At 42.8% G+C, this 13,493-nt stretch overlaps 1 protein-coding gene across 3 annotated transcripts in view; it reads left to right on the forward strand.

Annotated features, from left to right (window-relative positions):
- IL18R1 (interleukin 18 receptor 1) overlaps positions 1-13,493 on the forward strand; it is a 105,905-nt gene that overhangs the window by 485 nt on the left and 91,927 nt on the right. The window contains exons 1-2 of one of the 3 annotated variants that reach the window (XM_030201445.1): positions 1,398-1,503; positions 4,875-4,936. The exons of 1 other annotated variant lie outside the window; for it this stretch is intronic. The gene's annotated coding sequence lies outside the window, so the exon portion shown is untranslated. Of the gene's footprint in view, positions 1-1,397; positions 1,504-4,874; positions 4,937-13,493 lie in introns of those variants that run through there. One more of the 3 variants, XM_030201446.1, reaches the window with a different exon arrangement.

Consider the following 13,493-nt stretch of genomic DNA (forward strand, 5'->3'; position numbering starts at 1 on the left):
TCACTTGAACTTTATAATTTTTGGACAAAATGAACATTTAATACGAGTCAGAGATGCATGAGAGACCGTAGTAAAGTGCCCAGCAGCGCCTCATGGAGATACCGGCGGACCCGAAAACCTAGAGGCGGTTTACAGTAGTTGCCATTGATTTTAATATGCTGTGTGCTAGCCTACCATGCAAAGCATCGGTAAACTCATCGTGGCCTTACCGTACGCTAACCCGGAACTACCACCAGCCTAATGCGGCTGCCGGTGGTAGTTCTGTCTTGATTGTGCACCATTTTCTGTGCACCAGAAATAATTTTGTATTTTATAGCACAGCGCTAACCCAGTGGTAATTGAGCATTGCCACATGCTGCCTGGTTACCGCTGGGTTACTGCAGGAGCCCTTACCTCTACTTCAATGGCCCCCCACACTGCCACACGGTAAGAGTAATCTTGACACATGGCCATTTTTTTAGGGGCTTTTACCAGCCGCAGTAAAAAGGACCCTGGCGTGCGGGAAGAACGGCCCCCCGCCGCTACTGCAGGGCTCTTTTTCCCACAGCTTAGTAAAAGAATCCTTTAATTAGCTAAACCCTTATGTACCTGGTAAGGTGAGCATGGATGCCTTTTTATCATTTCTCTTTTATTAATTTGATATACTGCCTCTTTCAAGCACGAGTCAAGGCTGTTTACATAAAAATTTAACATTAAAATGTAGTAAAAAGCTTATGAAAGGAACACCTGTTTTGATGGGACAGAACAATACACACATCAAAGATCATCCAGAGATTATTCATTCCAAGAAGCATATACATTAGATAACATCAGGAGGTTATTCACTCATAGACTGCCACACACTTCCCCGCCGCCTGCGCTTCACTTGCAGGATCAACGGTTATCAAAGGCTTCATGAAACAGGTAAGTTTTCAGGGCTGTTCGGAAGGATGTATATGACTTCTCTAATCTAAGGTATTTTGGCAAAGGGTTCCATAGCTCAGGTGCCAAAAAGTAGAAGGTGCTGGACCTCATTGACTCCCATTTGGCTTTGGATGGATGAGGTAGTACAAGTCTGTTATCTGTAAGAGATCTAAGAGTCCTAAGAGGGATGTACGGAATGATCAGTGATGATAGGTAACCAGGCTTGTTACTATGGAGTGTTTTATGTGTAAGAGTGAGGATTTAAAATTTAATTCTGCAGTCTATGGGAAACCAGTGTAATTGCTTCAGCAACTGCACGCTTCTACCCACCATAGCTTTCTGCCTCAGCCCCTCAGTGAGAAGAGGGAAGAAGAGATGCAGAAACTGGAAGGGAAGGGTTAATAGACAAGGAACAGCCTGTTTCTTCCTCCTCCCTTCTGCTCAGTCTCCTGTTCAAACTTCTGCTTGGTTACTGAGGTAGGACAAATTAATAGAGAAAATACTAATTGGTGACATTTCCTCAGGTTCCAGACAGGGTCCTTTCCCTATCCTACCAGGAGCTGCTGCTGAGTATTCAACCTGGGCTGTTTTGCATACAAGGTACATGGATTCTGCTTTCAGTTTCTGTTTATCAGCTCATCTATGATTTTCTTTGTAATGCCTCTTATCTTTAAACCTGCCTGTCTTTAAACCCCTTACACTTACCGTGGCCTGCCTGCCTATCTTTAAACCTTTTACCTTTACCGTGGCCCAGGGGCGTAGCCAGACACCCAAGTTTGGGTGGGCCTGGACCCAATGTGGGTGGGCAGAACTCCGCCTTGTCCTACAAGTGATTTGGTTTCTTCCTCTCTCGCCTGCATGCCATATGGTCTTTCAAACATCCCCTCTCCCCCATTTACCTTTTAATTAGCAGATTTTCACCGGCAGCAAACAGTTGTTGGGAGTTTTTGGCTGGTGGGGCTTGGGGTCCCTGCTAGCCACATTATAGGTGTGCTGCTACTTGGTGGGCCTGAACCTAAAGTGGGTGGGCCTGGGCCCACCCCAGCCCACCCTTGGCTACGCCACTGCCATGGCCTGTCTGCCTGTCTTTAAACCTCTTACTTTTACTGTTGCCATCCTCTGCTGCCTTCTATCTGAGTTACTGTAGTAGAAGTAGATCGACTTTATTTCTAGTTTCAGGTCCTCAATTCTACTTAATTCTATGCTCAGTGTGCATGTTGGAAGAAAGCCTGCATGGTTAGGAGTGGCAGAGAATGTCACAAAATGTTATCAGATTGCAAATTGTTTTGTAAAAAAAGAAAATTCAATAAACATGAAGTTAAAAAAATGTTATTAGAGATCAATCCTATTCTGACTCACAATGCCCTTTCTTGGTCTTTGGTCTTTCTTATCCGTTATAGCAGATCTTCAAGTACTATTGCATAGAATCATAAGTAACGTGTCTGGCTTCAATAGTCAGTGTGATTACAAGTGTTGATGTGGCTAGCAGAATAGATGGAGATGACCAGCATTTCTGAATTTACAAATATACTACACACCCCACTGTCCTGCTCTTCTTTTCCACCTCCAGCTCCACTCCTCTTTCACACAAACCTCACCAAGCTCCTCTTTCCCTTCTTTTTCACAGTTTACAAACCTCACCTTGCCCCTTTTTGACATATTATCCTATTTATTTATTTATTTGTTGCATTTGTACCCCACATTTTCCCACCTATTTGCAGGCTCAATGTGGCTTACATAGTACCGTCAAAGGCGTTTGCCCAGTCGGTGGATGACAAATACAAAGTTATATAGTGATCGTATGAGGTATAAGTGGAAGGTTGGAACGGATGAAGATTGCGTGATGTCTTGTTCGATCAGAGTCATGCTGTGTCCTATACCCCCTCCTATGTTGAACTGAATCATAGAAGGGGGAGAGCAATGGCAACATGTCAGGTACTATCCTCTTCCTTTGCCACCTAGGTCCTCCTGCTGCTTTGAACTCCATGGCTGTATGATATCCGATGTTTAAAGAAGAGCAGACCAAAACTAGAAGTAGTCCAAAACTAGAGTTTTATTGATAATGATACAAGACTTGAAGGGTTAAACACAGATTAGTCTACAAGGCTACTAGATTCAAAAGTGCAGCCCCTTTGCTTATAAAGTTATACTGGCTCCCAATCAAAGCCAGAATAACATTCAAACTATGTACATTTGTTTTCAAAACTCTATATGGCTTAACCCCTGATTATATACAACCTTTAAATGATCTCCCGCTTTGAAACGCTCTCCCTGGTTCAAGAGATTATCTAACCTTCCACTATCCCAGTTGCAAAAATGTGATCTACAAGTCAATCTACATGTCAAGATTCCCTTACCTCTTTACCAAACGGTGGAATTCCCTCCCGAAATTCATCAGATGGGAACCTAATTATTTGATATTCCAGAAATACCATACAGCCTCTCTGTTTAAGCAATTTCACCCAGATGATCACAATTAATTTAAACCCTTAATTGTACAATTATTCAATTTCTCAGTTCCATTCTAATTGTTATTATACATGGATGACTATAAATTGTTACCTTTTTGCGTCTAGCATTTGCTTCCATATTACATATTGTAATTACTCAATTCACTTGTACTCCTGCTAAGACATCGATGCTTACTCTGACCCCAGTGTTATACTCAATCCCTCATCTTCTTCCCTCCATCCTTTACCATTTCCCTCCCATTCTCCTTCCCTTTCACCTATCATATCCTTGTCTACCTTCCCTATTCTAGTTCATTACATTCTTTTCACACGTCCTTTGTAATGCCTTTCATAATGTAAGTAGTTATGATCATCACAATTTATAATACTGTTCCTACATTTCCTTGTTTTTACTGTATTCTTTACCATGTAAGATGCTTTCTTTTACTATGTAAGCCGCACTGGACCTGCTGTATGTGGGAAAGAGCGGGGTACAAATGTAATAAATAATAATAATAATTACTACTTAATGTATACTGTCCCACATCGCTTTTTGTACTGTTAATTACAATAAGTTGTTATCCACATTGAACCTGATCTATTGGGATAATGTGGGATATAAATGAAATAATGAAATAAATAAATAAATAAATGTGCCCGACATGGCCACATATTGCCCTATGAAGAAAGGAACAGTGGGAAGTAGACCATGAGCAAAGAGACCAGGTGAATATTTTCAAATGAAGGCTCAGTTGTTTAAAGACTCGACGCAGTAACTGTGTTTTGGCCGTAGGCCTGCTTCAGCACTTGATGCACATTTCTTCTTAGGTATTTGGTTTGCCAATAGATGTTTTTTCCATCTCCCTTTTGCATACTAGACTTGTATCTTATCATGTGACTGTTGAGGCTCTCTGTCGATACTTTTTAATTTCATTTTTAATTTCAATTTAATTTTATTTCATTCACTTCAATGCTCATCTGAATTTGCACTTTTATATAGTTTTCTGTCAAGAATGTTTTAAGCACAACCTCTCCAGATAAATCTCTGTCACTCACATTCTAACCAGTACTGATGTCTCCAATACACACGGCTTTTGGCTATTGTTTCTGTCATCATTCCTGCTTTAACCATGATGGTCTTCCTATGTTTTTTAAATTCTTTAATTTTTGTAATCCTTGTTGTAAAAAGATTATTTTTCAGAAATCATATTTATGGGTTTCAGTTTCCAGTCAGAATCATTCTTTTGTTCATGCTATGCAGTTTAAGAAATAAAAGCTATCATTATGAAGAAAACCAGTTAATTTAGGCATCAGATTGTACTAGATATTTAGCCTTATGACACTTTTTGCGTGTACTTTGAAAGTCTTCTGTAATCTCATATTGTTATTTGAATAATAGAAATAACAGACAAATGTGTCAGCACACTGTATATTCTCATGGATCAATGGATTACTTTGGAACAATTATGTACATAACCGCTATATGTGTCTTATATGAATCTTTTTCAAATATTTCCATAGACCGTTTTACTGCCCATTGGTTAAGGTGCTCTCAGAATTGAGGATTTATATATAACCTAAAGGTCAGTCCGGTGCCATTCTTACAAAAGATGCCAAATTTGTTTACATGTACATATAATTGTATATATACATATGTTTGTATGTTTAAATTTTAAATTTATAGTTTCATTAATATTTATATTTATGCATTACAATTGATGACTTTGGTGGTCACTTCATAGTATTAAACATTAGTGATTTTATGCTTAAGTATTTTATTATATAAAATATTCATATATTGTAATATTATTATCCATTATTAGTTTTTGATTTCCTCTTGCTCTTGCGTATATTTTAGACATTCATTCAATCTAATTTTATTTTACTTTAATGTTTTTATGCACTGCTTCATTCTTATATTTTTACTTTGTTGTAATTTATACATGTTTTTTAGACTCCTGAAGCAGGCCTAGTGCCGAAACACAGTTACTGTGTCAAATCTTTGAACAATAAACTGAGCCTTCATTTGAAAATATTCTCCTGGTCTCTTGGTTTATGGTCTACTTCCCACTGTTCCTTCACTTTGTTTGATATTCTGTGGGACTTCAGTGTTCTATCTAGGTTCCTTCTACCCAGGGCTGTGAGAACAAAACTAATACTAGTAAAATAATCTTCAGATCAAAATGTGACTAAACATTAATAACACCATGTGTTGGCATAAAACCAAATGTATCTGTTCTCATATTCATGCAGCATACAGAGCAGCTGCCACATTTATGACATCTTAAAGTTAGTTTCACATTCATCAAGGGTCCTGGTAAAACAGTGAAACCAGCATATCTCGTAAATTCTGTTCCCTCTTATCCCCTGATTCTATATATGGCATTTGAAATTGCATGTGTAAATTTGGGCATGCACTCAATTTGTTCACACAATTTAATTGAGTAATGAGCCAATGAGCAGCAATATTTGGGTGGTAACAATCAATTATTGGCGTTAATGGGCAACAATTTGGATTTGCACGTGCATCTTGCTAAACGCCATTCTATAAAGATGTGCGCACAAATGTTTTCATGGGCAACTGAAAAGGGGCATTGTTGTGGGATGGGCATGGTTGTGGGAGGGGCATGGGTGGGCCAAGGACGTTCTCTAAAGGTGCATGCAGTATTATAGAATTCATGGGATCCGCACCTACTTTAGAAGTGAGGATTTACACCAGGTTTCAGTTGGGCATGGATCCCAGCACCATAATCTATGCTCCAAAATAGATTATGCTCATAATTTAGGAGCACAAATTATGGTAATAAATTTAGGAGCATACATTTTAGGAGCATAAAATTAGGAGCATAACCTTTATAGAATAAGGCCCTATGCATCAAACATATAAACGGCAAGTGACTGACTCACCTCCTACAAATGTGCAGTAGAGACTTCCCTCTCTGTCCTGCCCCCACGTCAAGACGTGATGACGGAACAGAGAGGGAAACTGCGCTAAGGAGTGCACTACACGGAAGGGGAGGGAGGGAACCGCTGAGGTCGCTACCACTCCCCCCCGAGGTCGCCGCTACCGCTCCCCCTCGGGATCGCCACCACCGCCCCCCCCCCCGAGGTCGCCGCCGGCCCCCTCCACCCGGGCCGGGCCCTCTCTTCTCCATTTAACTTACAGCGCTGAAAACGCAGCAGGCAGATCAGCTCCCGTCGGCATTCCTTCCCTGCATGTGTCCCGCCCTCGCCGACGTTACATCACACGAGGGCGGGACACAGGCAGGGAAGGAATGCCGACAGGAGCTGATCTGCCTGCTGCGATTTTGGCGCTGTAAGTTAAATGGAGAAGAGAGGGCCCGGCCCGGGTGGAGGGAGGCTGGCAGCGACCTCGGGGGGGGGGGGGGGGCGGTGGCGGCGATCCGGGGGGGGGAGTGGTAGCGACCTCGGCAGTTCCCTCCCTCCCCTTCCGTGTGGTGCACTTCTTAGCGCAGTTTCCCTCTCTGTTCCGTCATCACGTCTTGACCCAGGGGCAGGACAGAGAGGGAAGTCTCTACTGCGCATTTGTAGGAGGTGAGTCAGTCACTTGTCATTTATATGTTTGATGCATAGGGCCTAATTCTATAAAGGTTATGCTCCTAATTTTATGCTCCTAAAATGTATGCTCCTAAATTTATGACCATTTATGCCTGCTGCGGTTTCGGAGGTGAGGCTCTGTATGTTTAATGGAGAGGAGAGGGCCCGTACTGGGTGGAGGGGGGCGGTGGCGGCCTCGCAGGGGGAGCAGCAGCGGCGACCTCAGGGGGGAGGGGCGGCGGCGGTGACCTCGGGGGGGAGGGAGGGGAGGGCAGGAGAAATGCTGGACATGGGAGGTCTCAGAAGGAGGGGGAGCCTTGGAGCTGGGAGGGATGGACGGAGGGGGGCGTTGGAGCTGGCTGGGAGGGAGGGAGGGGGGCCTTGGAGCTAGGAGGGAGGAGGGAGGGAATGGGGCCTTGGAACTGGGAGGGGAGGGGGGAGGGAATGGGGCCTTGGAGCTGGGAGGAGGGGGAGCCTTAGAGCTGGGAGGGAGGGACAGAGGGCCTTGGAGCTGGCAGGGAGGATGCTGGACATGGGAGGTCAGAAGGAGGGGGCCTTGGAGCTGGGAGGGAGGGACAGAGGGCTTTGGAGCTGGCAGGGAAGGAGGGAGGGCGGGGGGCCTTGCAGCTGGGAGGGGAGGGGGGAGGGAATGGGGCCTTGGAGCTGGGAGGGAGGGAGTTAGACATCAAAATAGAACATACTAATACTCGCCCGTTTTAACGGGCTTAACGGCTAGTTATTCTATAAACAGCAAACAATTCAGAATTTCATGTATAGAATAGTACTTGGCAGGCCAAATTTGGGCACTATGTATGAATCTAGTCCATAGTGCCCTTTTATACAAATCTATATACAGTATATTATTTGGCTGAGTGTCTTTTGTTTTGTTTTTTCATTTATTTATATAGTCTTTTAAGTTTGATGAGTAATTTATTTATGGACTACTTATTATTCAACGCTTGGTTTTATGTTAACTACTTCTAGTTTGGGGCTGCTCTTCTGCTGCCGCTTTGGTGCTTACAGATTGTCTGCCTTCCTGTCTCTCGGGACCATGTAGTCCAAAGCAGCATTTGGTCCCCAGGCTGCAAAGAAATAAGATGTGGACGGAAGCATTGCTGCTGCTGTCTTCCCTTTTGCTGCCCATTTCAGTAAGGGATAAAATTGGGAGCAGGTTCATGCAGTGGAACAGCTTCTGCCTCTGATACCCATCTCAGCCCTAGTTTCCCACAGTGATTCTAGTGCCCAAATGATTCTGAGGGAAAGAATAGATTTTGCAGGCCTTTATATGCCATGTGTACCAGTTCTGTATACTCAAGCATCCGCTACACCCACAAAGCTGCTACACATGGCATAGCAAACACCATGACAGCTATTGTGGTTTGTTTTCAGGAAATTTTTAGATTTTTTTTCCATGCTTGCTGGACTTTTTTGATTTATTTCACCTATTTGTTTTGATTAAAATATTTTAATATACAGTTACTACTTTATAACTTGCATTAATTGACTAACATAACACACTGAACCCCCAAACACTGTACCACACCTTTCTGAACCTTAAACCACTTACATTTCCCACTCACAAGCCCTTGTGACCTTCTACATTTTAGTGATTTCCCATAATTTCCTTTAGCCAATCAGTACATCTGCCTTGTCCATCAACCCTACATTTCCCTGGTGCACTATTTATTTCCTGAAGGGCCGATAAAATAAAATCTTTTTTTTCAACCAGATGGCTAGGCAGCTGTGAGATAAGCATAGCCTCTGAGTTAATTAATCTACCCAGAAATTGGTCCTCTGTGAATACTTTACATGCTTCCGCTAATTGAACAATAACTGAACCACTTCAGTATTCCAGTTTGTAGGAGGCTCATTAACTCAACTGCATTTACCTTGTGCCTGTTTAGTCAGCTGGTGTAAGAAATTTTCTATTTTAAAAGCCCTACAAAGAATGAATAGTGTGTGAGTGTGGGATATGCTTGATGAGAATAGTGGAGGATCGTTGATCTACTGGGGACAAAAGTGAATTGTTAGTGAGCTTGAGGTATGGTAGGGTATGTTACTAAGTTTAGAAGGGTGAGTGAGTGGATGGATAAACTGTGTGTGTGTGGTGCATTAAGGGGTGAGGGATTAGTGGGTGGATATATTAAGTAGAAGTGTTTTAGGGTTTGGACTAAAAGAGCGGCAGGACTGAGCAAGCTGGTAGTTGGGCTATTAGTGGACAAAAACTGATTTTATAGCCCAATATCTGTTATATGTTAATAATTATATTCTTCTAAGGGATATTAATTTGCATCTTGGTGATTTATAAACAATCTTGCAACAAAGGAATTTTATGATTTTTCTACCTGATCTGTATTTCTCCTATACACTGCTGTTAGTATTCATGTGAAAGGCCATCAGCTAGATATATGTGCCTACATCACTACATCTGATCTACACACCAAAAAACCCCACAAAAAACATACTACTGAGAACAGAACAAATAGGATCTTCTACTCCTGACCCCAAGAAGCTATTTAAAATATTCTGTGATCTGTCTAGATCCCAATCCCTCTTAATCTCTGACTCACCTGCAACAAATTGTTTGTCTAGTCAAAAATTAGCTGATTTTTTTCCCCAAAGGTCAGTAAATTATGTCCTGTGACTGAGTTCAATCAGATCACCAGCAGAGGGAGTAGTGAAGGTAGAAGGGCTCTTCCACGAAATGAGAAATGAGAAATGTAATAAAATCTTTACTTTTCAAGACCTGACACAGTACTGTGTTTCGGCGTGAAGCCTACATCAGAGGTCTGTACATAGAATTGTTGATTAGGATTGGGTGTCAGGATAACAGTCTTTAAAAAGATGCGATCCCAGTGAACATGTAGTGCAACATTCAGGAACCTTGTTCACTGGAATCACGTCTTTATAAAGACTGTTATCCTGACACCCAATCCTAATCAGCAATTCTATGTACAGACCTCTGATGTAGGCTTCACGCCACAACACAGTACTGTGTCAGGTCTTGAAGAATAAAGATTTTATTACATTTCTTGACTTTCTGTCATTTTGTGAAAGAGCCCTGATACCTTCACTACTCCTTCTGCTGGTTTCCTCCTAAGTAGTGACACACGGTCCTCTGCTTTTGTGGTGTCCCATCTCGTTTGAGTTCAATCAGATGAAATTTGCTGACCTTAAACTACCTTTCACCTTGGATCAGTTTTCTATTCCAGTTGATCAAAGCTGGGATGATTTTGCTGCTTTTACTCCTTCCGATGTTTATACATTGCTGAAATGCTTCTCAAAATCCCATTGTGCTTTGGACATTTGTCCTCCCTATTTGTAAAATTCAGCCCTTTTAGAATTTATAGTTTGATTACATACTTCCTTATCAGAGTTATTTCAACAACGTCATTTCCCTGATTCCCTGGGTGAAATTATCCTGACATCCAAAGGATCCTACTCAGGGTATTATGGAACCATCTAATTATAGACCATTAGTGGAAATTCCATTGTTTGCAAAAATAACAGAAAGTATTGTAGTTCAACTGTCTACCTATTTGGATGATCACAATATTCTTTCCTCTACATAATCCGCTTTTTGAAAAGGGTTTAGTACAGAGAACTTGTTGGAAACTTTCTGTACAGAAATACACATGCAACTGACTCATGGTTATCAAGTACTACTATTGCAGTTTGATCTATCTGCAACATTTGATTTGATTGACCATGATTTGATGCTTTATATACTTGATTATATTGGTGTTTTCGGAAGAGTGCTGTTTTCATTGTGATAGATCATATTCAGTGAAATGTGAAAATGTCATCTCTGAGAGAAGAACGATGAGCTGTGGAGTCCCTTAGGGCGCCCCACTTTCTCTAACTCATTTTTGCCCCATTTGCTCTAATTCATTTTAATTTGGTTATGGCAACGGAATATCTTACTGTACTTACGCTGATGATATTACTTTGTTAATCCCTTTTAACATCTCTCTCCAAGTTATTAGGTCTCAGATACAAACCTGTTTATTATTCATTGAGGATTGGGTAACCTTAGTCCGTTTGAAATTAAATACAGGTCAACTTCATTTGGTTTAGTCCTCTATCTATACAAACCCCTTCATTAGTAATCTTTTTAAATAATATGGATTTCAAGCTTGAACCATCTTTGAGTGTTAGGGAGTTAACGTGGAGTCACATTGAGCTATGAAAGATCAATTAAACAAATTGTCCCAAGCAGTTTTTTTCATAAACTGAAAATTAATCTATCATTCTCTCTATATTTGATTATTGTAATCTTTTATATATTGGTTGTACTGATAATTGTTTCAGTCATTTTCAAATATTGCTGCTAGTTTGACTTTTGATATTCAGGACCTTATTCTATAAAGGTTATGCTCCTAAATTACATGCATACTCTGTGTTCCAAAATGGATTATGTTCTTAATTTAGGAGCTTAAATTATGCTCATACATTAGGAGCATAAATTTTAGAAGCATAACCTTTATAGAGTAAGGCCCTCAATGCCATGAAAAGGATTACTGCTTTCTTGATAAGACTCCATTGGCATCCAATTCATGCACGTTGCTCTAACTGGCTCATTTTCGAAAGAAAAGGGTGTTCAAAAAGTGGCACAAAAGGCACATGGGCGTCCCCGTGAAAGAAGGTCACCCAAATGCAATAATCAAAACCGGGCTGTAAGGGCATCCTCAATGCGAGGATGCCCATCTATGGTCGTTTGCACAGGGGGCGTGGTATGGGCGTGTTATGGGCGGTGATACGTGATGTGCACCCCCAGCATATAACGGCTTGCAAAATGGTTTCGCATGGGTCGGAACATGAGCGTTCTTAATTAGAACTGAAATAAAAGTGACCAGAGTAAGGGGGAAGTCGTCTTTAGACCCATTAGCGATTTTGTGCAGTTGGAGAGTGGTGAGAGCGTTGTTGGGAGAGAAAGCTGAATTGTTGTTTCCAGAGAAAGCTGAGAGTTTGTTGAGTACCTGTTACCTTTGTCTGTGTGCTGTAGTCGGAACGTTTTCACCCTCATCTGCCTCATTTTTACCTTTTCAGCTTTCCCTACCCCTTCTAGCCCCCAAACCCAGACACCACTACTCCTTCCTCTATCGCCCCCATCCGCTCCCCCTATCCCTCTCCATTCACTGTCCCAAGTTCATATTTCATTCCCTTACCTGTTTTTAGTCTCTGTTTGTCTCTTTGTCCTGTGTACTGCTGCAGCGTGTTTGTGAAGACTGTCATTTGCTGCTTTGAGAGTGAGTGGCTAGAGGGTGTGGCAGGAATGCTTGCAGTGTGGCTCTGCTGTGTGTGACCGCATTGTTTGTCCGTGGTGGGAGAGTGATTGTCAGCTTCTGTTTGTTGCTGCTGTGTTTCACTAAGTTGGTAGGGAGAGGTGAGCACTGGTGGCACTGCATTGCACCTCTAGTGTGGGGAAATGGAGGCACAAAATGCACAGGTGGTTTACATGTTGGAAGAAGAGGGGAGGCACCGCAGGAGGTACGCACGTCCCAGAGTTTTCAGGCCCTGTAGCAGTTTCCTAGACCTCACTGACCTGCAGTGTCTCACTAGGTACCGCTTTGATAGGGCTGCCATTCAGCACCTTTGTGACCAGCTCCAACCCCTCCTGCAGCCCAGGACCCCTAGGAACAACCTCATCCCTGTGCACCTAAAGATCACTACTTCTCTCTCTTTTCTGGCCACTGGGAGTTTCCAGTCTGTCCTAGCTGTGAACATGGGTCTCACCCAGCCTTCCATTTCTAACTGCCTCACCCAGTTCCTTGAAGACTTCCTTACCCAGCCTTCCATTTCTAACTGCCTCACCCAGTTCCTTGAAGACTTCCTTACCCACACCTCTGAGTACATCACCTTCCCCACCCCACCCCCACGCCAGGCCCTGCAGAACAACATGGCTGACTTCTATACCGTAGTTCGCTTCCCCTCGGTCATAGGCGCCATTGACTGCACACATGTCGCACTCAGATCCCCCCTGGGCACGAGAGGCCACTTATAGGAACAGGAAAGCATTCCACTCCATGAATATGCAAGTTGTGTGTGACACCCAGGGACAGATTCTAGACGTGTGTGTCCGATACCCAGGTTCCACCCATGACGCCTATATATTGCAGCATTCAGGAATCTTCTGCAGGTTTGACCAAGGGGAGATCACCGGCGGATGGCTCCTAGGTAAGTGCAGCATGGATCTGCCCAAACTATACCTCCTCCAACAGGCAGCCCTCAGCACTGTCTCCCTCCAGCTCACTCCACAACCCACTATTCCCCCTCCCCACCTCCACAAGGTACCCGCTCCAAACCATACACTCTCATCTTTCTCATCCTGCTTCTCTCCAAAGGTGACCGAGGCTACCCACAGCGGAGTTGGCTCATGACCCCCATAGTGCACCCACAAACAGGGTCAGAGGAGAACTACATTGGACCACCTGTGGCATAATCGAGTGCACCTTTGGACAACTAAAGAACAGGTTCAGATGTCTGGACCGTTCTGGAGGGGAGCTCCTGTGCAGCCCCCAAAAGGTGGCAAAGATATTCCTGGCCTGCTGCATGCTACATAATTTGGCAATGTGCAGAGGA

Source organism: Microcaecilia unicolor, chromosome 4, assembly GCF_901765095.1.
Source record: "Microcaecilia unicolor chromosome 4, aMicUni1.1, whole genome shotgun sequence".
Classification (NCBI taxonomy): domain Eukaryota; kingdom Metazoa; phylum Chordata; class Amphibia; order Gymnophiona; family Siphonopidae; genus Microcaecilia; species Microcaecilia unicolor.